This window comes from Pristiophorus japonicus, chromosome 16, assembly GCF_044704955.1.
Source record: "Pristiophorus japonicus isolate sPriJap1 chromosome 16, sPriJap1.hap1, whole genome shotgun sequence".
Taxonomy (NCBI): Eukaryota; Metazoa; Chordata; class Chondrichthyes; family Pristiophoridae; genus Pristiophorus; species Pristiophorus japonicus.
Genome location: NC_091992.1, coordinates 58,962,127 through 58,987,950, shown reverse-complemented (window position 1 = coordinate 58,987,950; position 25,824 = coordinate 58,962,127). Strand labels below are relative to the sequence as shown.

At 45.6% G+C, this 25,824-nt stretch overlaps 1 pseudogene; it reads left to right on the top strand.

The window, feature by feature from the left end:
* LOC139226172 (schlafen family member 13-like) overlaps window positions 1-23,412 on the top strand; it is a 39,868-nt pseudogene extending 16,456 nt beyond the window's left edge.
* Window positions 23,413-25,824: the final 2,412 nt, after the last annotated feature.

Sequence of the window (25,824 nt, the reverse complement as noted above, 5' to 3'; positions counted from 1 at the left end):
TCTCCGAAGCCCTTGCACGCACCTCCAGCAGTAATCTCTGCAGAAGAATTTATGTCTCTCTTCCTCCTTCCTAAACTCAAATGTCGTGAACTTCAGAGCTATTCTGTCCGCCTTGAAATTGCTTAACTCAGGACAGTGAGTCGGGTTTTAAGCTGTGATGTAGCGAGTAATACATCACGCCATTTATCTACTGAGCCATCAGAGGGTTTACACTACAATGTAAGATTTGGATCTCATTAATTTCATGCATATTGTGTGGTGTGAGCACAATACATAATGACATGGGGTGTGCTCCTTGTCCACGAGGGGCACTTGGGGCTTTGCTGCTTGTGAGTTCCCAGCTCTGTATTTATTTATTTTCCAGATCCTGTGAACATTCGAGTGATCGAGACTGAGTACCCCGACTGGGTGCTGGATGTTGGCACGGCAACCTTTGGGGAGAAGCAGAGACAAATAATGCAAAACAAAAATTTGAAAAAGATAGAATGCAAAAATATACTTCAATCAGCATGTGCTCTATTAAACTCTGAGGCTGGGATCATCACTGTGAAATTGATGTAGATTACAACTGTAAAGTTGATGGAATTGGATTGGACATAGAAACTGCTAGTAGCGAGCTAGTAAATGGTTCAACAAACACATCGTTCTTTGAATTCAGGCAACAAAGTGGAACCATGTTGATTTTTGTGCAGTCTTGGTGCAGTGGAATTATTAATGGTAATGAAAAGTTGCCACAGCTTTGTACTGTATCATGTCATACCTACAAGCGATTGTATTGAAATGACTTCCCTTGACTTCTCAATAGATTCCCGTGGAGAATCTATTGAGAAGAGGAACCAAGCCTGCTCCAAACAGCGACAGCACTGATGAAGATTCAGATTCCAGCATTGGACCATCAGTGAAAAAATCCTGTTTATCTCCTGAAAGTGAGGATATTGAGTCAGCTGGATCGAACACAATTTAAGCATGGTGAAGAGTTGAGTTACGGTGAATTTAAAGAATTTTCAACAGAAAAATTCTTAACCAGGATAAAAGAGGCACTGCCAAAGTACATCTCTGGGTTTGCAAACAGAGGGTGGGATTTTATTCATTGGGGTCAATGACGAGTCGAGAAAAGTTGTTGGATGTGGGCAGTACATTAAAGATCCTAAGGTGTTTGAGGAATTGGTATCCAGCACTGTAAGAAAACTCAACACTTCACGTTTGCTCCTCTCCAAAGAACATTAAATACAGGCTTAATGTTGCCAGAGTGATGCAGGGATCAGAACAGCACAGCTTTGTGTTAATTTTGCATGTGAAGCCATTCTGCTGTGTAGTGTTTGCCGATTACCCTGCTGGAAGGTAGAAAATGACCAGGTTAAGAGAGTGGAACCTGGTGAATGGGCTGCAAAGATGTTGGCTACAGATCCTGGTAAATACCCAAGTATTGTAAAATCTGGTAAAGCTCACCTTGCATGTGTTAAACAGGGGGGTGGGAGTGATTTTACAGCAGAGCACTTTCTAGTTTTTCTAACCTAAATCAGTAACTAAAATAGAGAATTAATTTTGTTACCATATTCAGTGATTAAACACAGCAAATAGTTACAATTGGCAATAGACGTCATTGCTGTCGGTTGCTGACAATATGTTATTTTGAAAGGTATGATCTTTCTCTTTCCCGCAGTGACGAAAGAACTCAGTATGAAGTTTCAGAATGAATTGAGTGTGACTGCAGCACCACCAGGGTGTAAGACCGTGTTTTCAATTGGAGGTGCTGAACGTTTGGACAACTTGCAACAGCAGCTCTTTAAAGGTTTGAAGCCGTAGTGACAATTTCACTTCCCTTTAACAAAAGGTCCAAAAATGTATCGTTTCACTATTAGTTGCATAAGAACATAAGAAATAGCAGCAGGAGTAGGCCATATGGCCCCTTGAGCCTGCTCCGCCATTTAATATGTTCATGACTGATCCGATCATGGACTCAGGTCCACTTACCTGCCCGCTTCCCATAACCCCTTAATCCCTTATCGGTTAAGAAACTGTCTATCTCTGTCTTAAATTTATTCAATGTCCCAGCTTCCACAGCTCTTTGAGGCAGTGAATTCCACAGATTTACAACCCACTGAGAGAAGAAATTCCTCCTCATCTCAGTTTTAAATGGATGGTCCCCTTATTCTAAGATTATGCTCCCTAGTTCTAGTCTCCCCATCAGTGGAAACATCCTCTCTGTATCCACCTTGTCATGCCCCCTCATAATCTTATACGTTTTGATAAGATCACCTCTCAGTCTTCTGAATTCCAATGAGTAGAGGCCCAACCTCCTCAACCTTTCCTCATAAGTCAACTCCCTCATCTCCGGAATCAACCTAGTGAACTTTCTCTGAACTGTCTCCAAAGCAAGTATATCCTTTCGTAAATATGGAAACCAAAACTGCACGCAGTATTCCAGGTGTGGCCTCACCAATATCCTGTATAACTGTAGCAAGACTTCCCTGCTTTTATTCTCCATCCTCTTTGCAATAAAGGCCAAGATTCCATTGGCCTTCCTGTTCACTTGCTGTACCTGCATACTATCCTTTTGTGTTTCATGCACAAGTACCCCCAGGTCCCGCTGTACTGCAGCACTTTGCAATTTTTCTCCATTTAAATAATAACTTGCTCTTTGATTTTTTTTCTGCCAGTGGATAACCTCACACTTTCCAACATTATAATCCATCTGCCAAATTTTTGCCCACTCATCATCATAGGCAGTCCCTCGGGATCGAGGAAGACTTGCTTCCACTCCTAAAGTGAGTTCTTTGGTGGCTGAACAGTCCTTCAACACGAGAGCCACAGACTTTGTCACGGTGGGACAGATATTCATCGAAGGAAGGGGGGTGGGGAGTGGCACTGATTTACCACATGCTCCTTCCGCTGCCTGCGCCTGACCTCTTCACGCTCGCAGCGTTGAGATTTGAAGAGCTCAACGCCCTCCCGGATGCACTTTCTCCACCTAGGGCGATCTTCGGCCAGGATCTCCCAGGTGTCAGTGGTGATGTCGCACTTCACCAGGGAGGCTTTGAGGGTGTCCTTGTAACATTTCCGCTGCCCACCTTTGGCTCATTTGCCATGAGAAAGCTCCGCATAGAGCAATTGCTTAGGGAATTTCGTGTCTGGCATGCGAACTAAGTGGCTATACCAGCGAAGCTGATCGAGTGTGGTTAGTGCTTCAATGCTGGGGATGTTAGCCTGGTCGAGGACACTGATGTTGGTGCGTCTGTCCTCCCAGGGGATTTGCAGGATCTTGCGGAGACATCGTTGGTGATATATCTCCAGCGACTTGATGTGTCTTCTGTAAGTCGTCCATGCCTCTGATCCATACAGGAGGGCGGGTGCTACTACAGCCCTGTAGACCATGAGCTTGGTGGTAGGTTTGAGGGCCTGGTCTTCGAACATTCTTTTCCTCAGGTGGCCAAAGGCTGCACTGGCGCACAGGAGGCGATGTTGAAACTCCGCATCAATGTCTGCCTTTGTTGACAAGAGGCCCACTCACTTAGCCTGTCTATGTCCTTTTGCACATTTTTTGTGTCCTCCTCACACATTGCTTTTCCTCCCATCTTTGTATCATCAGCAAACTTGGCTACGTTACACTCAGCCCCTTCTTCCAAGTCATTAATATAGTTGCTCTCCATTTCTTTGTCAGTCTTTGTTTTATACATTAATATACATATCCCCCTTTTCCTGGTGATTTTAATATGCCTTTCTACTACTTGTTTTTCAGTTCTGATGAAGGGTATGAATCTGTTCTCTCTACAGATGTGGATTATCCTGCTGAGTGTTTACAGCTTCTTCTGTTTTTCATTTCACGTGTCCAAATGAAAATCTATGGGCTAGAATTTCCTAACAATTCGCCAGAGCCCAATTGCCGCCCAAAATACCGCTAAGATTCTCAAGATTATCGGCAGCAAAAAAAACTCGCCCCGCGACAAAAACGGGCGTTGTGCCACGATTCTCGGCGAAAAAGTGGAAATTTGTCTCGATTGGGCGGTTCTTAAAGAAAATGGGCGATAATTAATAAATTTACTAAAAATTTACACCGAGGCTGCGGGTTGGGACGAGGAGGAGAAAGACATTAAAAATATTTTTTCAAAAAACATAACATAAAAAAATCATAAAAACATAACATTAAAAAATCATAAAAACATTCTCCGGACCCTTTTAACTTAAATCACTACAAGAGAATTTTAAACTAATCTCCAACAATGACCATCTGAAGGAATGGGCCTCCACACTTTAATTGTTCACTTTCTGGGCCAGAGAGGTTGATTGGAAATCATTAACAATGATCACATTGTTAAAAGGCTACTTACTCTATTAATTACTAGACTTAATTTTCTGCGGCGTGTGTAATGGGCAAATGCAGCAACTCCATGAACCTCACGGGGAGGTTGAGGGTGAGCTGCCGGTTTCACGAGGCTAACGGCGGAGTAGCACAAATCTTCAGCAAATTGTGGTGATTCGCAATTCTCGGGTTACCTCTTCCATACCACAAGTTGCTGTCCGATTTACACATTAATAACGGTGTGCATTGTTCAATATCGTATTTCAATATCTCCATTATTGGCTTAATTATTCAGGATTATATATTTACTATGTTGTTCACTGTTTTGCAGTGGAATCTACTTGCTCCAGTGGAATATGTATAATGCCAGAGAACGTGTATAAGGAACTGTTAAAAGATTATCCAGCTCTCGGGAATCTGCTGCCTAAAATGAAAGCGGCAGGAAGTCGGGGAGTTCTGATTTTCTCCAGAAGCTGGGCTGTTGACATTGGCCTGCCAAAGAACCAGGATGTAATATGTGATGCTCTGCTAGTGGCCACAAAGACTGCACCACTATTGTACACCGTCATCAGACAGGACAGTCAGGGAGTGGCCAAGTATTCAAAAGGCACAGCATTTTCCATCAAACAAAAACTGGTGAATCCAGGTGGCTATGCAGGAAAACTCTGTGTAATTCCCCAAATCCTTTGTTGCACAGACCGTGAGTCAGACAAAGATGGCAATGCATCTACGTTGGGATCTGGCAATGTGCAGGAGACTGTGAGCAAGTTACAAGTTCAGTACCCAGCTGTTTATAGTGTCTTAACAGACATTGACATCAGAGCATTGCTGAGGGTGCTCACTATTGTTCTCCTGAATTTCACCTCCTTCCTAAGTGACCAGTATTGTGTTCCTAACACAGATGAGACTGCACACGGAGGTTAAAGTAACAGTGACCTCAGTCTTTATTAAGACACTCCAGAGTGAGGAACAGGCCTTAGGAGCCCACTTATATACAGTGCTCCCAAGGGATGCTGGGATCCCTTGGGACTTCAGGGGATGCGCTCCCTGGTGGCGGAACATGGGAGTGCATCCTTTACAGATACTCATCATCACTCCCCGCCCACCGCCCCCCCCAAAGTCAAAGTGAAAACTATTTACAAGGTGAGGCGGTCGGGAGCCTTTCTTTCCCTGGTGGACCGCCTCGGTACAAATGTCTGTTCTGGTGTGTTGGCTGTGCCCTCGCTGGGCTGGCGTGTTGTTGGCCTTGCAGGGCTGCTGGGTGAGCCTGGCCTTGCTGGGCTGTTGGGCGTGATGGGTTCAATTTCCTGGTCCGGCGTGGTGTCGTTGATCCTTTGGGTGTGTGTTGTGGGCTCGAAAAAGGTGGTGTCTGCTGAGGGTTGATCAGGGCAGTCTGTGAACCGCAGCCTCATTTGGTCCAGGTGCTTTCTGCAAATTTGTCCATTGTCCAAACACCCTATTCCCTTCTTTAGCTATCACCGTGCCCGCTATCCACTTGGGACCATGTCCACAGCTTAGTACATACACAGGGTCATTCAGATCAATTTCCCATGACACAGTGGTGCGACCATCATTTACATTTTGTTGCTGCCGCCTGCTCTCTACCTAATCATGCAGGTTGGGGTGAACCTGTGGGAGTCTGGTTTTAAGTGTCCTTTTTATGAGTAGCTCAGCCGGGGGCACCCCTGTTAGTGAGTGGGGTCTCGTGCTGTAGCTGAGCAGTACTCGGGACAGGGGGGTTTGGAGTAAGCCTTCTGTGACTCGTTTAAGGCTCTGTTTGATTATTTGTACTGCCCGCTCTGTCTGCCCATTGGAGACTGGTTTAAACAGGGCCAAGGTGACATGTTTTATCCCATTACAGGTCATGAATTCTTTAAATTCGGCACTGGTGAAACATGGCCCGTTGTCACTGACCAGTATGTCAGGCAGGTCTTGGGTGGCAAACATGGCCCTCAGGCTTTCAATGGTGGCGATGGCGGTGCTTCCTGACATCATTTCATGTTCAATCCATTTTGAAAAAGCATCCACCACCACCAGGAACATTTTACCGAGAAACGGACCTGTATAGTTGACATGGATCCTCAACCATGGTCTGGAGGGCCAGGACCACAAACTTAGTGGTGCCTCTTTGGGCGCGTTGCTCAACTGAGCACACATGCGGCATTGCTGTACACAGGACTCTAAGTCAGAGTCGATACCGGGCCACCACACATGGGATCTGGCTATAGCTTTCATCATTACCGTACCCGGGTGTGTGCTGTGGCGATCCGAGATGCACGTCTCCCTGCCTTTTTTGGGTAGCATTACGCGGTTACCCCACAACAGGCAGTCTTCCTGAATGGACAACTCGACCTTTCGCCGCTGGAACGGCTGATTGGCTCTTGCATTTCAACGGGGATGCTGGCCCAGCTCCCATGCAGTACACAGTTTTTTACTAGAGACAGCAGCAGATCTTGGCTGGTCCAAGTCCTAATCTGGCGGAAAATTTATCATTTTCAAACGCTTCCATGACCATCAACAAGTCTGCGGGCTGCGCCACCATCAACAAGTTTGCAGGCTGCGCCATTTCCACCCGCATGGTGGGCAATGGTCGCTGACTGAGAGCATCCACACAGTTCTCGGTTCCTGGCCTGTGGCGGATGGTATAGTTATACGCTGATAGCGCGAGTGCCCACCTTTGTATGCAGGCTGAGGCATTAGTATTTATCCCCTTGTTTTCAGCGAACAGGGATATGAGGGGGCTTGTGATCGGTTTCCAGCTCAAATTTGAGGCCAAACAGGTACTGATGCATTTTCTTTACCCCAAACACACACGCTAATGCCTCTTTCTCAATCATGCTGTAGGCCTTCTCGGCCTTAGACAAGCTCCTGAAGGCCTAGTCGACAGGTTGCAACTTCCCTGCAACGTTAGCTTTATGTAATACACCCGACTCCGTATGACGACGCATCACATGCTAGCACAAGTCTTTTACACGGGTTAGACAATACAAGCAGCTTGTTGGAGCATAAAATGTTTCTGGCTTTCTCAAAAGCAATTACTTGTTTGTTTTCCCCATACCCAGTTCTCACCTTTACACAATAACACATGTAGGGGCTCTGAGAGGGTGCTTAACCCCAGTAGTAACTTACCAAAATTGTTGAGTCCCAGGAACGACCGCAGCTCCGTGACGTTCTGTTACTTGAGCGTGTTCCTGATAGCCTCTGTCTTGGCATCTGTGGGCCGGATGCCGTCCGCCGCAATCTTTCTCCCCAAAAACTCCACTTCTGTTGCCATGAAGATGCATTTCGACCTCTTCAGCCACAGCCCTACGCGATCCAGTCGCTGGAGGACCTCCTCCAGGTTTTGTAGGTGCTTAACGGTGTCCTGACCCGTGACCAATATGTCGTTCTGAAAAACCACCATTCGTGGTACCGACTTGAGTAGGCTCTCCATGTTTATCTGAAAGATCGCTGCAGCCGATCGAATTCCAAACGGGCATCTGTTGTAGATGAACAGTCCCTTGTGCGTGTTGAGGCCCTTCGAAGACTCCTCCAGCTCCTGCGTCATGTAGGCCGAAGTCAGGTCGAGCTTGGTGAATGTCTTGCCTCCTGCCAGCGTCGCAAATAGGTAATCTGCCTTAGGTAGCGGGTATTGGTCCTGTAGTGAGAAACGATTAATAGTTACTTTATAATCGCCGCAAATCCTGACCGTGCCATCACTTTGGAGTACTGGAACAATCGGGCTGGCCCACTCACTGAATTCCACTGGCGAGATGATGCCCTCACGTTGCAGCCTGTCCAGCTCGATTTCCACACTCTCCCTCATCATGTGAGGTACTGCTCGCACCTTGTGGTGAATGGGTCGTGCCTCTGGGACCGAGTGGATCCGCACCTTTGCCCCGGAAAAGTTTCCAATGCCTGGCTCAAAAAGGGAAGGAAGTTTGTTAAGAACCTGGGTACATGAGGCCTCATCGACATGTGATAGCGCTTGAATGTCATCCCAGTTCCAGCGGATTTTGCCCAGCCAGCTCCTTCCAAGCAGTGTGGGGCCATCGCCCAGGACAATCCAGAGTGGCAGTTCGTGCATCGTGCCCTCGTAGGTGACCTTGACCAAGGCGCTGCCCAGGACAGTGATGAGCTCTTTGCTGTACATTCTCAGTTTCGTGTGGATGGAGCTCAGGGCTGGTCTGAGTGTCTTGTTGCACCACAGTCTCTCAAACATCTTTTTACTCATGATGGATTTGCTAGTGCCAGTGTCCAGTTCCATGGCTACGGGTAAGCCATTCAATTTTACATTTAGCATTATAGGTGGACATTTCGTCGAAAATGTGTGCACCCCGTGTACTTCAGCATCTGCCTCCCCTCTCTCAGGCTCTAAATTGCTTTGATCCACCATGGACCAATCTTCCTCTGCCACGTGGTGGGTAGCAGGTTTTGCAGAGCTTTGCAGCTTGTCTGCAAGCTCGTTGGAGGTGCTCCATTGTTCCACAGCTCTTGCAAACATACCCTTTGAAGCGGCATGAATAGGCTGAATGGAAGCCTCCACAACGCCAACAAGGTGTGAATTGCCTTGCATTCATCCTTTGTTACAGACTCTGGGTCACCTGAGGCCTGTTGGCAGTTGCAGACTCATGGGTTCTGCCCTGTACATTTCTGCTCGCAAACACAGTTCCAGTTAATTTATGAACATTGTTAGCACTTGTGCGCTGAGAGATTTGTTTGGTGTTATCACTGGTGGACATAAACGCCTGTGCTATCGCAATGGTCTTAACTGAGGGTCGGTGTCTCTCCAGTCAAACATTTTCGTAGGATGGTCTCGTGGCCAATGCCCAGTACAAAATAGTCTCTGAGCATCTGCTCCATATAGCCATCAAACTCACATTGTCCTGCAAGTCGCCTTAGCTCGGCAACGTAGCTTGCCACTTCCTGACCTTCAGATCGCTGGCACGTGTAGAACAGATACCTCGCCATCAGCACGCTCTCCCTTGGGTTAAGATGCTCCCGAACCAGTGTACACAGCTCCTCATACGACTTATCTGTGGGTTTCACCGAAGCCAGAAGATTCTTCATGAGGCTGTAGGTCGGTGCCCCGCAGACCGTGAGGAGGACCGCTCTCCTTTTTGCAGCGCTTCCTTCTCCGTCCAACATGTTGACTATGTCAACATAGGCTTCCCAGTCCTCACCCTCCGAGAACATCTCCAGGATGCCCACAGTTTGCTGCATCTTTTCGTTGGATTTGTATACTCATCGCCAGTTATTGTGTTCCTAACGCAAATGAGACTGCACACAGGGAGGTTAAAGTAACAGTGACCTCAGTCTCTATTCAGACACTCCAGAGTGAGGAACAGGCCTTAGGAGCCAGCTTATATACAGTGCTCCCAAGGGATGCTGGGATCCCTTGGGACTTCAGGGGATGCGCTCCCTGGTGGCGGAACATGGGTGTGCATGCTTTACAGATACACAACAACGAGCTTGGCTGTAAATTTCTCAATCTGCTAACACTGGACCAATTTCAGCTTCTTCATTCAAAACACGAGATTGAGAATTGCAAAAAAACTTTTTCTACATGGTCTTCCTGGAACTGGCAAAACAGTTCCAGGTGTGTGTAGAGGCTCAGTAGGTGCGTCGCTGAGGCCTATAAAAAGGCGCAATGCGTCGGAGAGGCTTGGGAGTTCCAGGTGCGTGGAGAGGCTTGGGTGGTGCTTCGCTGAGGCCAGCTGGTGCAGCTATAGGGAGAAGGCAAAAAAGTAGTAGAAAGAAATCGAAAGGTGACGTCACAGCCAAAGGGGTAAGTGATTGGTAAGTAGTTTTTCTTTTTCTTTCTTTAACATTGTTGTTGCCCAATTAAGTTAATCCGAGGGTTAAGTCATGGCAGGAGAGCTTGGACACGTGTTATGCTCCTCCTGTACTATGTGGGAACTCAGGGACGCTTCCAGTGTCACTGATGACTACGTGTGCGAGAAGTGCATCCGCCTGCAGATCCTGACAGACCACATTGCGGCACTGGAGCTGCGGGTGGATTCACTCTGGAGCATCCACGATGAGGAGAATGACGTGAATAGCACGTTTGGCGACTTGATCACACCGCAGGTAAAGGGTACACAGCCAGATAGGGAACGGGTGACCAACAGGAAGAGCAGTGCAAGGAAGGTAGTGCAGGGGTCCCCTGCGGTCATCCCCCTGCAAAATCGATACACCGCTTTGGGTACTGTTGAGGGGGATGACTCATCAGGGGAAGGCAGCAGCAGCCAAGTTCATGGCACCGTGGGTGGTTCTGCTACACAGGAGGGCAGGAAAAAGAGTGGGAGAGCGATAGTGATAGGGGATTCATTTGTAAGGGGAATAGATAGGCGTTTCTGCGGCCGCAACCGAGACTCCAGGATGGTATGTTGCCTCCCTGGTGCAAGGGTCAAGGATGTTTCGGAGAGGGTGCAGGACATTCTGAAAAGGGAGGGTGAACAGCCAGTTGTTGTGGTGCATATAGGTACCAACGATATAGGTAAAAAAACGGGATGAGGTCCTACGAGACGAATTTAGGAAGCTAGGAGCTGAATTAAAAAGTAAGACCTCAAAAGTGGTAATCTCAGGATTACTACCAGTGCCACGTGGTAGTCAGAGTAGGAATCGAAGGATAGCTCCGATGAATACGTGGCTTGAGGAGTGATGCAGAAGGGAGTGATTCAAATTCCTGGGACATTGGAACCGGTTCTAGGGGAGGTGGGACCAGTACAAACTGGACGGTCTGCACCTGGGCAGGACCGGAAACAATGTCCTAGGGGGAGTGTTTGCTATTGCTGTTGGGGAGGAGTTAAACTAATATGGCAGGGGGATGGAAACCTATGCAGGGAGGCAGAGGGAAATAAAAGGGAGACGGAGGCAAAAGATAGAAAGGAGAATTAGTAAAAGTGGAGGGCAGAGAAACCCAAGGCAAAAAACAAAAAGGGCCACATTACAGCAAAATTCTAAAGGGGCAAAGTGTGTTAAAAAGACAAACCTGAAGGCTTTGTGTCTCAATGCGAGGAGTATTCGGAATAAGGTGGACGAATTAACTGCGCAGATAGCAGTTAATGGATATGATGTAGTTGGCATCACAGAGACATGGCTCCAGGGTGACCAAGGCTGGGAATGCAACATCCAGGGGTATGCAACATTTAGGAAGGATAGACAAAAAGGAAAAGGAGGCTGGGTGGTGTTGCTGGTTAAAGAGGAAATTAATGCAATAATAAGGAAGGACATTGATTTGGATGATGTGGAATCGGTATGGGTGGAGCTACAGAATACCAAAGGGCAGAAATCGCTGGTGGGAGTTGTGTACAGGCCACCAAACAGTAGTAGTGAGGTTGGGGACAGCATCAAACAAGAAATAAGGGATGTGTGCAATAAAGGTACAGCAGTTATCATGGGCGACTTTAATCTACATATTGATTGGGCTAACCAAACTGGTAGCAATGTGGTGGTGGAGGATTTCCTGGAGTGTTTTAGAGATGGTTTTCTTGACCAATATGTCGAGGAACCAACGAGGAGAGCTGGCCATCCTAGTCTGAGTGATGTGTAATGAGAAGGGACTAATTAGCAATCTTGTTGTGCGAGGCCCCTTGGGGAAGAGTGATCCTAATATGGTAGAATTCGTTATTTAGATGGAGAGTGACAGTTAAATCATAAACTAGGGTCCTGAACTTAAGAAAGGTAACTTCGACGGCATGAGGCCTGAATTGGCTAGAATAGACTAGCAAATGATACTTAAAGGGTTGACGATGGATAGGCAATGGCAAACATTTATAGATCACATGAATGAACTTCAACAATTGTACATCCCTGTCTGGAGTAAAAATAAAACAGGGAAGGTGGCTCAACCGTGGCTAACAAGGGAAATTAAGGATAGTGTTAGATCCAAGGAAGAGGCATATAAATTGGCCAGAAAAAGCAGCAAACCAGAGGACTGGGAGTAATTTAGAATTCAGCAGAGGAGGACAAAGGGTTTAATTAGGAGCGGGAAAATAGAGTACGAGAGGAAGCTTGCCGTGAACATAAAAACTGACTGCAAAAGCTTCTATAGATATGTGAAAAGAAAAAGATTAGTGAAGACAAATGTAGGTCCTTTGCAATCAGACTCAGGTAAATTTATAATGGGGAACAAAGAAATGGCAGACCAATTCAACAAATACTTTGGTTCTGTCTTCACGAAGGAAAACACAAATAACCTTCCGGATGTACTAGGGGACCGAGGGTCTAGTGAGAAGGAGGAAATGAAGGATTAGGCGGGAAATTGTGTTAGGGAAATTGATGGGATTGAAGGCCGATAAATCGCCGGGGCCTGATTGTCTGCATCCCAGAGTACTTAAGGAACTGGCCCTAGAAATAGTAGATGCATTGGTGATCATTTTCCAACAGTCTATCGACTCTGGATCAGTTCCCATGGACTGGAGGGTAGCTAATGTAACACCACTTTTTAAAAAAGGAGGGAGAGAGAAAACGGGTAATTATAGACCGGTTAGCTTGACATCAGTCGTGGGGAAAATGTTGGAATCAATTATTAAGGATGAAATAGCAACGCATTTGGAAAGCAGTGACGGGATCAGTCTAAGTCAGCTTGGATTTATGAAAGGGAAATCATGCTTGACAAATCTTCTTGAATTTTTTGAGGATGTAACTGGTGGAGTAGAGAAGGGAGAACCTGTGGAGGTGGTGTATTTGGACTTTCAAAAGGCTTTTGACAAGGTCCCACATAAGAGATTGGTGTGAAAAATCAAAGCACATGGTATTGGGGGTAATGTACTGGCGTGGATAGAGAATTGGTTGGAAGACAGGAAGCAGAGAGTCGGGATAAACGGGTCCTTTTGGGAATGGGAGGCAGTGACTAGTGGAGTGCCGCAAGGCTCAGTGCTGGGACCCCAGCTCTTTATAATATACATCGATGATTTGGATGAAGGAATTGAGTGTAATATCTCCAAGTTTGCAGGTGATACTAAACTGGGTGGCGGTGTGAGCTGTGAGGAGGATGCTAAGAGGCAGCAGGTGACTTGGACAGGTTAGGTGAGTGGGCAAATGCATGGCAGATGCAGTATAATGTGGATAAATGTGAGGTTATACATTTGGTGGCAAAAACACGAAGGCAGAATATTATCTGAATGGTGGCAGATTAGGAAAAGGGGAGGTGCAACGAGACCTGGGTGTCATGGTTCATCAGTCATTGAAAGTTGGCATGCGGGTACAGCAGGCGGTGAAGAAGACAAATAGCTAGAGGATTTGAGTATAGGAGCAGGGAGTTCTTACTGCAATTGTACGGGGCCTTGGTGAGGCCTCACCTGGAATATTGTGTTCACTTTTGGTCTCCTAATGTGAGGAAGGACGTTCTTGCTATTGAGGAAGTGCAGCGAAGGTTCACCAGACTGATTCCAGGGATGGCTGGACTGACATATGAGGAGAGACTGGATCAACGGCCTTTATACACTGGAGTTTAGAAGGATGAGAAGGTATCTCATAGAAACATATAAGATTCTGACTGGACGGGACAGGTTAGATGCGGGAAGAATGTTTCCGATGTTGGGGATGTCCAGAACTGTTAATTCCTGGATTCTTTTACTTCAATCTGGTTCAGTAAAATTACTGAGTCGAATACCTCTTGTGCTTTGAACAAAGCAGTCTTTATTACCGGCCAGTAAGACCTATCAGACAGAAGATATACTCTCTGGATAGAGCGTACACACTCCCTACGGATAGGTGAAGTTACATCGTAAAGCGTTAACAGTTATACAGTTTTGAAATCAGATAACAAAATACAAATGGATTGACAGTCTAACTCAGCCACTCATTAGTCAATCTATATGAGATGTTCTTCTTGAAAGCTCAAGTATTGCCTCTAAATGTTTCAATCTAATGGTGTGACTATTTACTGAGACCTTGCAATTCTGCAGATGTATTTCATGTTACAATTATATATTATTGGCAGGATTAGTGACTTGAAACCTTGAGACAGACTGTTAGCTATGCTGATGTTGCACTATTTGCAATCTGACATTCTCCCAGCTATTCTTCCATGGCTTATACATTTTCATATATCCCGTTTACTTTACTGTCCTTAATTCCATATATTCCGTTCAGATATCCACATCCCCCCTTTTATCATTCTATGATAACATTTAGGATCATTCTATGAGTATTGCATTGTTGAGTAGTTCTCTAGTTTGTTGGATCATAACCCGGGAACCCTTGACCACAAGAGGGTCTGCTAACCTTGTCATTGCTTTACAGCAGAGGTTAAGGCAACCAACAATCAAACAGCAGGTAATTATTATGATGAGAACAATTGCCCCATGTATTAGATAGGATCTCCAAGATCCACCCAGAAACCAATCAAACCTGCTAAGTTCTTTTGCTGGTGTGGATAACTTTTTCACCTCCCTCCTTATGTGATCGGCAAGGTGGGTTATGTTTTCTGAACTATCAGGAATGTAAGTGCAACATTCAGATCCTATCAGGGCACACGTTCCCCCTTTCTCAGCTAACAGGTAATCGAGGGCCATTCGGTTTTGTAATGCTACGGTCCTTATCGCTACCATTTCAGCTGTGATGCCCTCCAGAGCCTCAGCAGTGTGGTTAGCTACCTGTTCCAATATCGTTTCTTTGAATCCATCTAACAGTCTCAGTTAGGGTCAGTGGAACGGTGCGCAAAGGAATTCCCCCTTTAGAATGTATAGGGATATGTGAACACACCCAGCATCAAGTGAAGTGCCCTTTTTCCGCATAAACGTAAGACATATACAAAAAGGTGTTTACATGGAGCTCTCGCCTTTGTCTTCCTTCCCGTGCACCAAAACTGTCATATATCAACACTATTATGCAGACAGTAGCATACAGACACAGTCTCATCTTATAAATAGTCCAATTATTTAGCTGATAAAGAGTTCTGTTTTCACGTTTCCCTTCAGGTCTCCGTCAGTGTATTTGGCTGTCTGACAGGTAAGAGTTCAAACTGATCCTCCTTCAACTGCCTTGTTCAGCTATAGGGAGGAGGAGATCTGGAACAGAAACAGGAATTAGACTAACCAGCAAAATTTGTTTAAATGGTGATGAGCTTGCAGTGGTGCAGGTGAACCCAGGCACTTTTCCCCTCAACCTTGGCTGCAGTGGGGGTAGTGAGTGACACCTAAAAAGGCCCCTCCTATTTGTGGCTCTAATCCCTTCCGAATCCATACTTCCCTGGTGCCACGAGGGACAATTCGGGTAAAACTGGGAGGTCGAGGTGAGCATCTTGAACCTGGTTGTGAACTAGTCGCAGAGCCTGAGTCAGAGAAAGAACATAGGTGGTCATCAGTCTAGCTGAGATCTCATATCTAGGAACAATTTCCCTCATTAACACCTTAACAACAGTCTGAGTCTTATTGTCCAGGTTAGGGTAGGCTTCAATCCATCTGCTAAACACATCTACTATTACTAACACATATTTGTAACACTGAACTTTTTGCAACTCAATGTAGTCCAACTGAAATGTCTCAAAGGGACCTTCGGGTAGGGGCGTTTTACCCCAATCACAGGGGACTCCCTTCCCTGGATTATGTTGCTGGCCAACCAGGCAATGACTACTGATATTCTGGGTGAGCGCCTGGAGTTTAGGGTGCCACCAAGTAGCCAAAAGCGTATCACTTGTTGCCCTTGCTCCACAATGAGTAGCAAAATGCAGACATTCTATAACCCATGAGGCCAACTCGTCAGACATGCAAGTCTGTTCCGCGGGAGTGGTCCAGAGTTTAGAAACATTGTCATAAGTACATGCATAATATTTCCACAACAGTTTATCTTTTTCAGGAGCGTCCCCCTGTGCTTTTATAACATCTTGGATGGTTGGCATTGGTTTTTCCGAGGCTAACTTATCCTTCGCAGGATTTTTAGTCTGACTCATAATTTTGGGCACTACCATCTGTTGGTCACGAGAGGCCTGTTTGGCCTCTTGGTACAATGGCAATGCGTTTGGGGAACATGAGGGCTTGCAACAAATCAGATACTAGCTGTTTATGAGATATCTCATTCCCCTGTGAGGTTAGGAATCCCTATTTTTCCATAATTGTCCGAAATCATGCGCCACCCCAAAGGCATACCTAGAGTCGGTATAGATATTGACTTTGAGATCTTTGGCCAAGATACAGGCTTGGGTGAGGGCGAATAGTTCAGCTTGTTGAGCAGAATAGGCGGTTTCAAAGCAGCAGATCTTCTGGATTAATAGAAGTACTTCCGTCAACAAACATAAACAATCATGACTGGGTTCTTCCTCATCTTGGGGTGGCTCAGTAAGAAAACAGGCCGGATTAATTGCAGTACAGTGCCGAAAAGTTAGTTTAGGATTGCCTGTGATTTCAGTGGGTTCTGTCGGATAGAGGGCCAGTCCACATTGCCCTGCACTGGGATCTCAATTAATGGGAGTATAACCCACTTGGAAGGGGTCCTCTGCCCACACATGAGGATCCACATAATCAGGTATGTCCGAGCCAGTATGATGCCGTAGAGTTGTTAATACTTTCTCGGGGTCCCCATTAAATTGGACTGTTCGGCCATGTTTTACAATTTGCACATCCCGGCTGGTAGGGTCAGCCTCATCTATGGCCTTACGTACCATAACTCCCAAATCTTTAGCATGGTGAGGGGCTAATACTTCACGAGCAATATGCGGTGCCATTGTTAGGGGCTGTTTCCACAGATTCTTATCCACTTCCACAAAATCTGCCTCTCTTTCCAGTCCAGTCACTCTAGCCCTTAATAGAATTCCCTTCACTTCCCCTTCGTGATCCTGATGAAAGTTCTGCAGGTCCTGATTCTTTCCACTGGGATCGTATGCTAGGGTCACGTGATAGGGTGCCTGCGGCAAGTCCAGAGACCACCACTGAGGGGTTCTAGTGGTATAATACTGCCGCTTAAGGGTTTCCTGTTTTACAATAATCCCATTATCTCCACACTCCAAATGCAACTGGAATTTGCAAAGGAGGTCTCTAGCCATCAAGTTACAGTCCAGATTGGTTGTGATAACAACTCGATGTTCCACCAATTCTTCCTGGTAACCCATTTTAACCGGTTCTGACACTGGGAATGTCGAGATTTGTCCCAGGAATCCTGAAAGTTCCTGTGTTTCAGTAGAAGCAGGGAGTTTAAGCTTTGATTGTACAGAAGACATGAAGGCTCCCGTATCTATCAAAAAGGGTTGCCACTCATTCAGAATGGGTTCGTCATCCGGGGAGGATCCCTGCACAATCAAGCTGCGTAGTCAATCGGGGGACAATTGACCAAAGGGGTTGTTCTGGGAGAAGTTAGTGTAAGATCCTCCTCTCCCCCCTTGCCCCCCTCCTCTTCCTCCTCTTCCTTTTCCATGCTGACGGTAGGGGCAATTTTTATTCCAATGTCCTTCCTGCCCACAATTAAAACAGTCAATTCCTCTTACCCAGTCCCGGCCTCTTCCCATACCATGCCGGGGACAATAGGGAGGTTTATTAGCAGGGCTCGGGCCGTTTGGTTGTTTAGTATAACCGTATCCTTGCTTATCCATCCAATCCTGTATGCAACACTGCGGTTCTATTGATCCTTCCTCCCGAGATGGCTCTTCCTTTCTAGTCACGTATTCAGTCTTGACCCGGGTTGGGGGCGCACCTCCCCCCTCCCCTTTCTTTTTCTGCCAATAATATCTAACTGCCCTTTCCATCTGTCCGGATAGCGTGAGCAATCAAATAGTTGTTTGAAGATCACAGACATCTATAGAGAGGTGGTCTGTAGCTTGTTGTGCATCAGGGTTTGGCATTGGTCTGACAGGGAATTGGTGTCGGGACTTTGGGATCTTGGAAATCATTTCTAGGCCGGAGGATGTTTCAGAGCTGTCTGACTGCTTGACAGTTCTGCGTCTCGATCGGCGGGGGTGTTTGCTATGTCTTTCACAACTTGGACTGGTAGATTGACTAGAAGATTTACGGGACTGTTTGTGATGTTGAGATATAGTTCTGCCCTTTCGAGTGTGAGATCTGGTCCTTTCGGCTATATTGCCTGTGAACTGGGGATCCGAATCGCTATCAGAGGATGAGGAGTCAGTTTGGGTTTGTTGCTTTGGTGATATGTGGTTGTTCCTAACTCTTTTTACCGGAGTGTTAGGTGGAGGGTGTTGGGAAGAGGACTGGAGCAAGAGGCCAGGGGGTGCGGGAGGCGCCGTTGGGCGCTGAGTCAGTGGCCACTCATCAATTTCATCATCAGCCTAAGTTAACACAAAGCCAGTCATTTTAACTTGTAGTTGATCAATACCTTTCTCAGAGGTCCCAGAGGATCTCTTAGCAAGTTTCTCGTGCGCACATTCATTCTTTTTTTTTTTAAGACGTCTACAGTTTTAACATGTGTTCTCTCTGTCAATGCAAGTCCTAATTTAATAGCATTTGTTTGCCAACTCGATAGAAGTGATGCATCTTTTAATTTCTGACAATAATGTCGCCAGGTTGCAATTAAATTTTTTTATCCCCTTTTCCTCGTCCCCTTCTCCAAATTAATCCCTGTGCTTTTTTTTTTACCTCTACGCTTCTAGTGTGACCTAGAGGCCACTGGTCATCCCCTAATAATTTGTTCAGGGCTCCTGATAATTTTCTAAAGTCTTCAGCTCTTTCAGGGAATTCCTCACATAGCTTTTGTAGCGGATTATCCGCATCCGTGGTTTTATCTAACTGATTACCCATTTTCACACTGCCCCTCGTATTACTGTGTCGCTACGCGTTCGTGTCGTCATGCAATTTAAACAAACTTAAAAATAGACACAGACTTTACAGAACTAACACGGACTTTAACTAACTCCAAATAACCAAACTTTACTAATGCTAACACTTACCCGCGTCGCCGCGCGATTCGCGTCGCCGTGCGATTTCAATACTAAACTACCACGTCGCCTCGCAGTTCATGTCGCCGCGCAATCCGCGTTGCCTCGCAGTTCACATCGCCGCGCAATCCGCGTCGACCCGTGGCTCGCGTCGCCGCGCGAGTTAAGATACTTTAAACTTTAAAAGATAAACAAGGACTTCTAACACTTACCCGCGTCGTCGCGCGGTTCGCATCGCATCGCGATTTACAAAATAGACAAAGACTTCTAACACTTACCCGCATCGCCGCGCGGTTCGCATTGCCGCGCGATTTCAATACTTAAAACTTTACTTAAAACTCTAAACACTTTAAAACTTACAGACTTACTGCCATTAGCACTGACTTTCGCGATTCGCGTTGCTGCGCCTCGGCGTCACCGCGCGTCTACGTCACCGCGCGTCTACGTCACTGCGCGTTGACGTCACTGCGCGTTCGCTTCACTGCGCGTTTACGTCACTGCGTGTTCGCTTCGGCCCTACCTTCCGAGTTGCTGCGGGGGTTTTTTTTTAATTCAATCAGAGCCTAGACGGGCCAAGTGATATACAAGGTCGACGTCGTACCTGAGTTGAACACCTATCTTCTATTTAAATCCCCATTTTATTCCCTGTGAGCCTAATTTTCTAATTTTGATTTCTTATGAGCCTCAATTAATTTCTTTTAGTCTCCAAATTTCCCTATCCTTTCGCGTTACTGCGCAGTTTAAATCCAATCAGTCAATGAAAGCCCTAATTTAATGGAGTTTTTCTGCCAACTGGACAGGAGTGATGTATTTAAAATCTCAGAACATTTTTTTTTCTTTCGGCACCTATTTAGTACGTTACTTTTTTTATAACTAGAGAGAAGTCTGGCACGTAGGCTGTGGACTGCTTTTCGTTATCTCAATTGTTCCAGCCTCAAGGTCGTGTTATTTAATATATTTTTTTAAAATCCTTTTGAATCCATCTCAGTTGTTTTGCTGTGCCTTCTCTGAATGTTTTCTTTCAACAAGTTTTTCTTTTTTTTTTAACCACCGGGACCATGTAATTTTTTCTTTTTTTTTTAACAAACCTATCCTTTGGGCATTTCCTGGCTCCGTAACTTATCATCCGAATATACGTAATTTAATAAGGTTCACACTCTTAAACTTCCCACATACAGGACAACACTACGAAGGGTTAAAACAAACTTTCATTCTGTTTGAGATAAAACAAACCACAACTCCCCGGCTTTTTTTTTTACAGTAAAAGTCACAGAAGCATTTCTCATTTAAACAGACATTCACAAGAGTCTCTTTTCTTTCCTATTAATTTTTTTTTTTTTTTTGGATCCATGATTGATCATCTATCCCTATCTAGCTCTAACTATCTTTCCCTTTCCAAGTCGCCGCTTGGTTTGCGTCATCGCGCAATTTCCCTATCTATCCCTATTCTAAGTTTGAAAGATATTCACCAGATTGTCCTGGATCTCGTTCAGACACTACCTGAGAACCAGCGAGTGGCTAAACTTTCCTCAGACTTTTGAAACCGGGGGAAACTGGAGCAGTATTGAAATCATACTCACTCCAGTGGCCATTTTCCCCTCGTCTCGTCCAAGGCTAGTCTGGCTCTTAATTCGCAAGTTTTCGGCAGTCGTCCGTTGAGATCCCACTTCTGACACCAAATGTTAATTCCTGGATTCTTTTACTTCAATCTGGTTCAGTAAAATTACTGAGTAGAATACCTCTTGTGCTTTGAACAAAGCAGTCTTTATTACCGGCCAGTAAGACCTATCAGACAGAAGATATACTCTCTGGATAGAGCGTACACACTCCCTACGGATAGGTGAAGTTACATCGTAAAGCGTTAACAGTTATACAGTTTTGAAATCAGATAACAAAATACAAATGGATTGACAGTCTAACTCAGCCACTCATTAGTCAATCTATATGAGATGTTCTTCTTGAAAGCTCAAGTATTGCCTCTAAATGTTTCAATCTAATGGTGTGACTATTTACTGAGACCTTGCAATTCTGCAGATGTATTTCATGTTACAATTATATATTATTGGCAGGATTAGTGACTTGAAACCTTGAGACAGACTGTTAGCTATGCTGATGTTGCACTATTTACAATCTGACATTCTCCCAGCTATTCTTCCATGGCTTATACATTTTCATATATCCCGTTTACTTTACTGTCCTTAATTCCATATATTCCGTTCAGATATCCACAGAACCAGGGGAGACAGTCTTAGGATAAGGGGTATGCCATTTAGGACTGAGATGGGGAGAAATTTCTTCACTCAGGTAGTTGTTAACCTGTGGAATTCCCTGCCGCAGAGAGTTGTTGATGCCAGTTCATTGGATGTATTCAAGAGGGAGTTAGATATGGCCCTTACGGCTAAAGGGATCAAGGGGTATGGAGAGAAAGCAGGAAAGGGGTACTGAGTGAATGATCAGTCATGATCTTATTGAATGGTTGTGCAGGCTCGAAGGGCCGAATGGCCTACTCCTGCACCTATTTTCTACGTTTCTATGTAATAGCCGGGCAACTCATTGAAAGGATTATCAACACCTTCCGTTGTGAAGGACACAAGGTCATTTATATTTGTGAAAATAGTCCATTGGAGAAATCTATGAGGTAAAATTTATGTTACAACCTTTTTTTAAAAACAAAGCTAAATGCACGAGTGTATTTGTTTGTTTGAGTCATGGGCAATGCAGAAGGAGAATGAAAGGTTTGGAGCCTTTTCTTCTCGTTCCATCGTCCATTTTGCCTTTGCTTCAATTTTCATTGACGCTAATCCTAATATTGCCCCAATTTGTATGTGCCCACTCAATATTCCATTAATAGCATAAATCTCCCTCCAAAACATTCACTTAGATTACGAATCTCCATTTTTCTAACCAAAATACAGGCACTCCCTCGTCACTGCAAACAGGTGGAAAAAAATAGAGAACTTTTCTTTATATAGTGCCTTTCAAAACATTCCAAAGCGTTTTCAGCCAATGAAGTACTTTTGGGATGTAGTCATTGTTGTGATAGCAAAACGTGGCAGCCAATATGTGCACAGCACGCTCCCACAAACACCATTGTAATAATGACCAGATAATGTGTTTTTGGTGTTGAAAAGCGGGTAACATGCCTGCTGTTCTTCGAAATAGTGCCAATGGATCTTTTATATCCACCTGAGAGAGCACACGGAGCCTCGGTTTTAACGTCTTGTCCGAAAGACAATGCAACACTCTGTCAGCACTGCACTGGAATGTCAGCGTAGGTTTTGTGCTCAAGTCCCTGGAGTGGGACTTGAACCCACAACCTTCTAACTCAGGCAAGAGTGCTACCCACTGTGTCACAGCTGAAAACCCTTCACAAAATGGGATTGAAACAGCTGGACATGTGTCAGACTGTACAGCCAGATGTGTAGGGCTTATCACCAAGTATCGCTTTTGAAATATTTTATCACAGATGAGCTGTTTTTGAGTGATATTTTGCATTAACCTGGCATTTTAATTTTAGGGAAAAAAATTATTGCCTCTGCGCTACAAGGAAGACCTTCATGGAGAAAGATTTCCCAAAGGTGAAACACATCATTGTTGATGAGGCTCAAAACTTCCGCCTCGAGTCTGATGACTGGTTCGATAAAGCTGAGAGAATCAGAAAAGCGAAACAAACACATCCTGATGGACCCAGGAGTCTTCTGGATTTTCATGGATTACTTCCAAGCTTCCCATCTGTATGAAAGTGGATTGCCCAGGATTCTATACCAGGATCCCAGAGAGGAATTGACAAGAGGAGTCCAGAATGCAACGAAAATAATGAAGTTGTCCACTTGCATATGGCTAAGATTATTAATTTACCAAATTTCAAACAGCAACATGATTTTCTTACAAAACTATCTGAAGATGCTACTTGTGGACATTCTATTCCAGGGACAGTTGACGAGCCAGCAAAAATGACACGAGAAGGGATTGCCCAATACATAGGTGGCAAAATAAAAAATTATCTTAAGACAGGCTATGCAACACAGAGGCAGCATGCAGGCGTTACAGAGATCTGCTGCAGCGTGAGGTCAGAACACTAAAATCAGGTGTAGGTTTAGCAAAAGTAGATGAAATGGTTGAGGATTGTATTATCCTGGACAGTGTTTGCAGATTTTCAGGCCTAGAAAGGACCATTGTATCTGGCATCCACTCTGTACCTCACCACATGCAGCCTAAACTAATTCCTAATCTGTTAGTCTGCCTGGCGTCACGAGCTATGACACACCTTCATGTGTTATATGAAGAGTCTGAACAAAGTTAGACTCAGCCTAGATTTTCTGCTCCTCACTTAGATTCGATACAAATGCTATTGGTGGCTTTAGATGGACTCAAATGGCAGTGTGGTGTTTGCACGCAAACTTTCATTAGCTCACCTCATGAATGTAACTTCAAATTCACATTTGGATGAGTCACTGGGGACACACAAGCAGCAGGAGCAGAAAATTGTGAGTAAGTGAATTTAAAGGAGTGGGAATAATTAAAGGGCTGCCACAAAAGAGGAATTTTAAAATTTAATTACATTTACTTTTAATAAATGTCGTCATTAAGTAGATTTTGAGCTTGCTTCTCGTAGAGGAAGAACAAAACTAGGTTGATTCTGGAGATGAGAGGGTTGATTTATGAGGAAAGGTTGGGTCTCTACTCATTGGAATTCAGAAGAATGAGAGGTGATCTTATCGAAACGTATAAGATTATGAGGGGGCTTGACAAGGTGGATGCAGAGAGGATGTTTCCACTGATGGGGGAGACTAGATCTAGGAGGCATAATCTTAGAATAAGGGGCCACCCATTTAAAACAGAGATGAGGAGGAATTTCTTCTCCCAGAGGGTTGTGACTCTGTGGAATTCGCTGCCTGAGAGCTGTGGAAGCTGGGACATTGAATAAATTTGAGACAGAGGTTATTGTGTTCCTAACACAGATGAGACTGCACACAGGGAGGTTAAAGTAACAGTAACCTCAGTCTCTAATAAGACACTCCAGAGTGAGGAACAGGCCTTGGGGACCGGCATATATACAGTGCTTCCAAGGACTTCAGGGGATGCGCTCCCTGGTGGCGGAACATGGGAGTGCGTGCTTTACAGATACACATCACTCCCCGCCCCCCCCCCCACACCCAAAGTCAAAGTGAAAATTATTTACAAGGTGAGGCGATCGGGAGCCTTTCTTTCCCTGGTGAACCACCTCGGTACAAATGTCTGTTCTGGTGTGTTGGCTGTACCCTCGCTGGGCTGGCGTGTTATTGGCCTTGCTGGGCTGTTGGGCGTGATGGGTTTGATTTCCTGGTCCGGGGTGGTGTCGTTGATCTGTTTGGGTGTGTGTGTGTTGTGGGCTCGAAAAAGGTGGTGTCTGCTGTGGGTTGTTCAGGGCAGTGTGTGAACCACAGTCTCGTTTGGTCCAGGTGCTTTCTGCAAATTTGTCCATTGTCTAGTTGGACTACAAACACCCTACTCCCTTCTTTAACTATCACCGTGCCCGCGATCCACTTGGGGCCATGTCCATAGTTTAGCACATGCACAGGGTCATTCAGATCAATTTCCCACGACACAGTGGCGCGACCATCGTTTACATTTTGTTGCTGCCGCCTGCTCTCTACCTGATCATGCAGGTTGGGGTGAACCAGCGAGAGTCTGGTTTTAAGTGTCCTTTTCATGAGTAGCTCAGCCGGGTGCACCCCTGTGAGCAAGTGGGGTCTCGTGCAGGTTTGGAGTGAGCCTTCTGTGACTCATTTGAGGATCAGTTTGATTGTTTGTACTGCCTGCTCTGCCTGCCCATTGGAGGCTGGTTTAAACGGGGCCGAGGTTACATGTTTGATCCCATTGCGGGTCATGAATTCTTTAAATTCGGCACTGGTGAAACATGGCCCGTTGTCACTGACCAGTATGTCAGGCAGCCCATGGGTGACAAACATGGCCCTAAGGCTTTCAATGGTGGTGGTGCTTCCCTACATTATTTCACATTCAATCCATTTTGAAAAAGCATCCACCATCACCAGGAACATTTTACCGAGAAACAGGCCCGCATAGTCGACATGGATCCTCGACCATGGTCTATAGGGCCAGGACCACAAAATACGTGGCGCCTCTGGGCGCGTTGCTCAACTGAGCACACACACTGCTTGCCGTACACAGGACTCTAAGTCAGAGTCGATACCGGGCCACCGCATGTGGGATCTGTATCGCTTTCATCATTATTATACCTGGGTGTGTGCTGTGGAGATCCGAGATGAACATCTCCCTACCTTTTTTGGGTAGCACTACGCGGTTACCCCACAACGGGCAGTCTGCCTGAATGGACAGCTCATCCTTTCGCAGCTGGAACGGCTTGATTAGCTCTTGCATTTCAACAGGGATGCTGGCCCAGCTCCCATGCAGTACACAGTTTTTTTACTAGGGACAGCAGAGGATCTTGGCTGGTCCTAATCTGGCAGGCTGTGACAGGTGATTTATCATTTTCAAACACTTCCATGACCATCAACAAGTCTGCGGGCTGCGCCATCATCAATAGGTTTGCAGGCTGGGCCATTTCCACCTCTGTGGTGAACAATGGTAGCCGACTGAGAGCTATACATTGATAGCGCGAGTGCCCGCTTTTGTATGCGGGCTGTGAGGCATTAGTATTTATCCCCTTGTTTTCAACGAACAGGAATATGAGGGGCATGTGATCGGTTTAGAG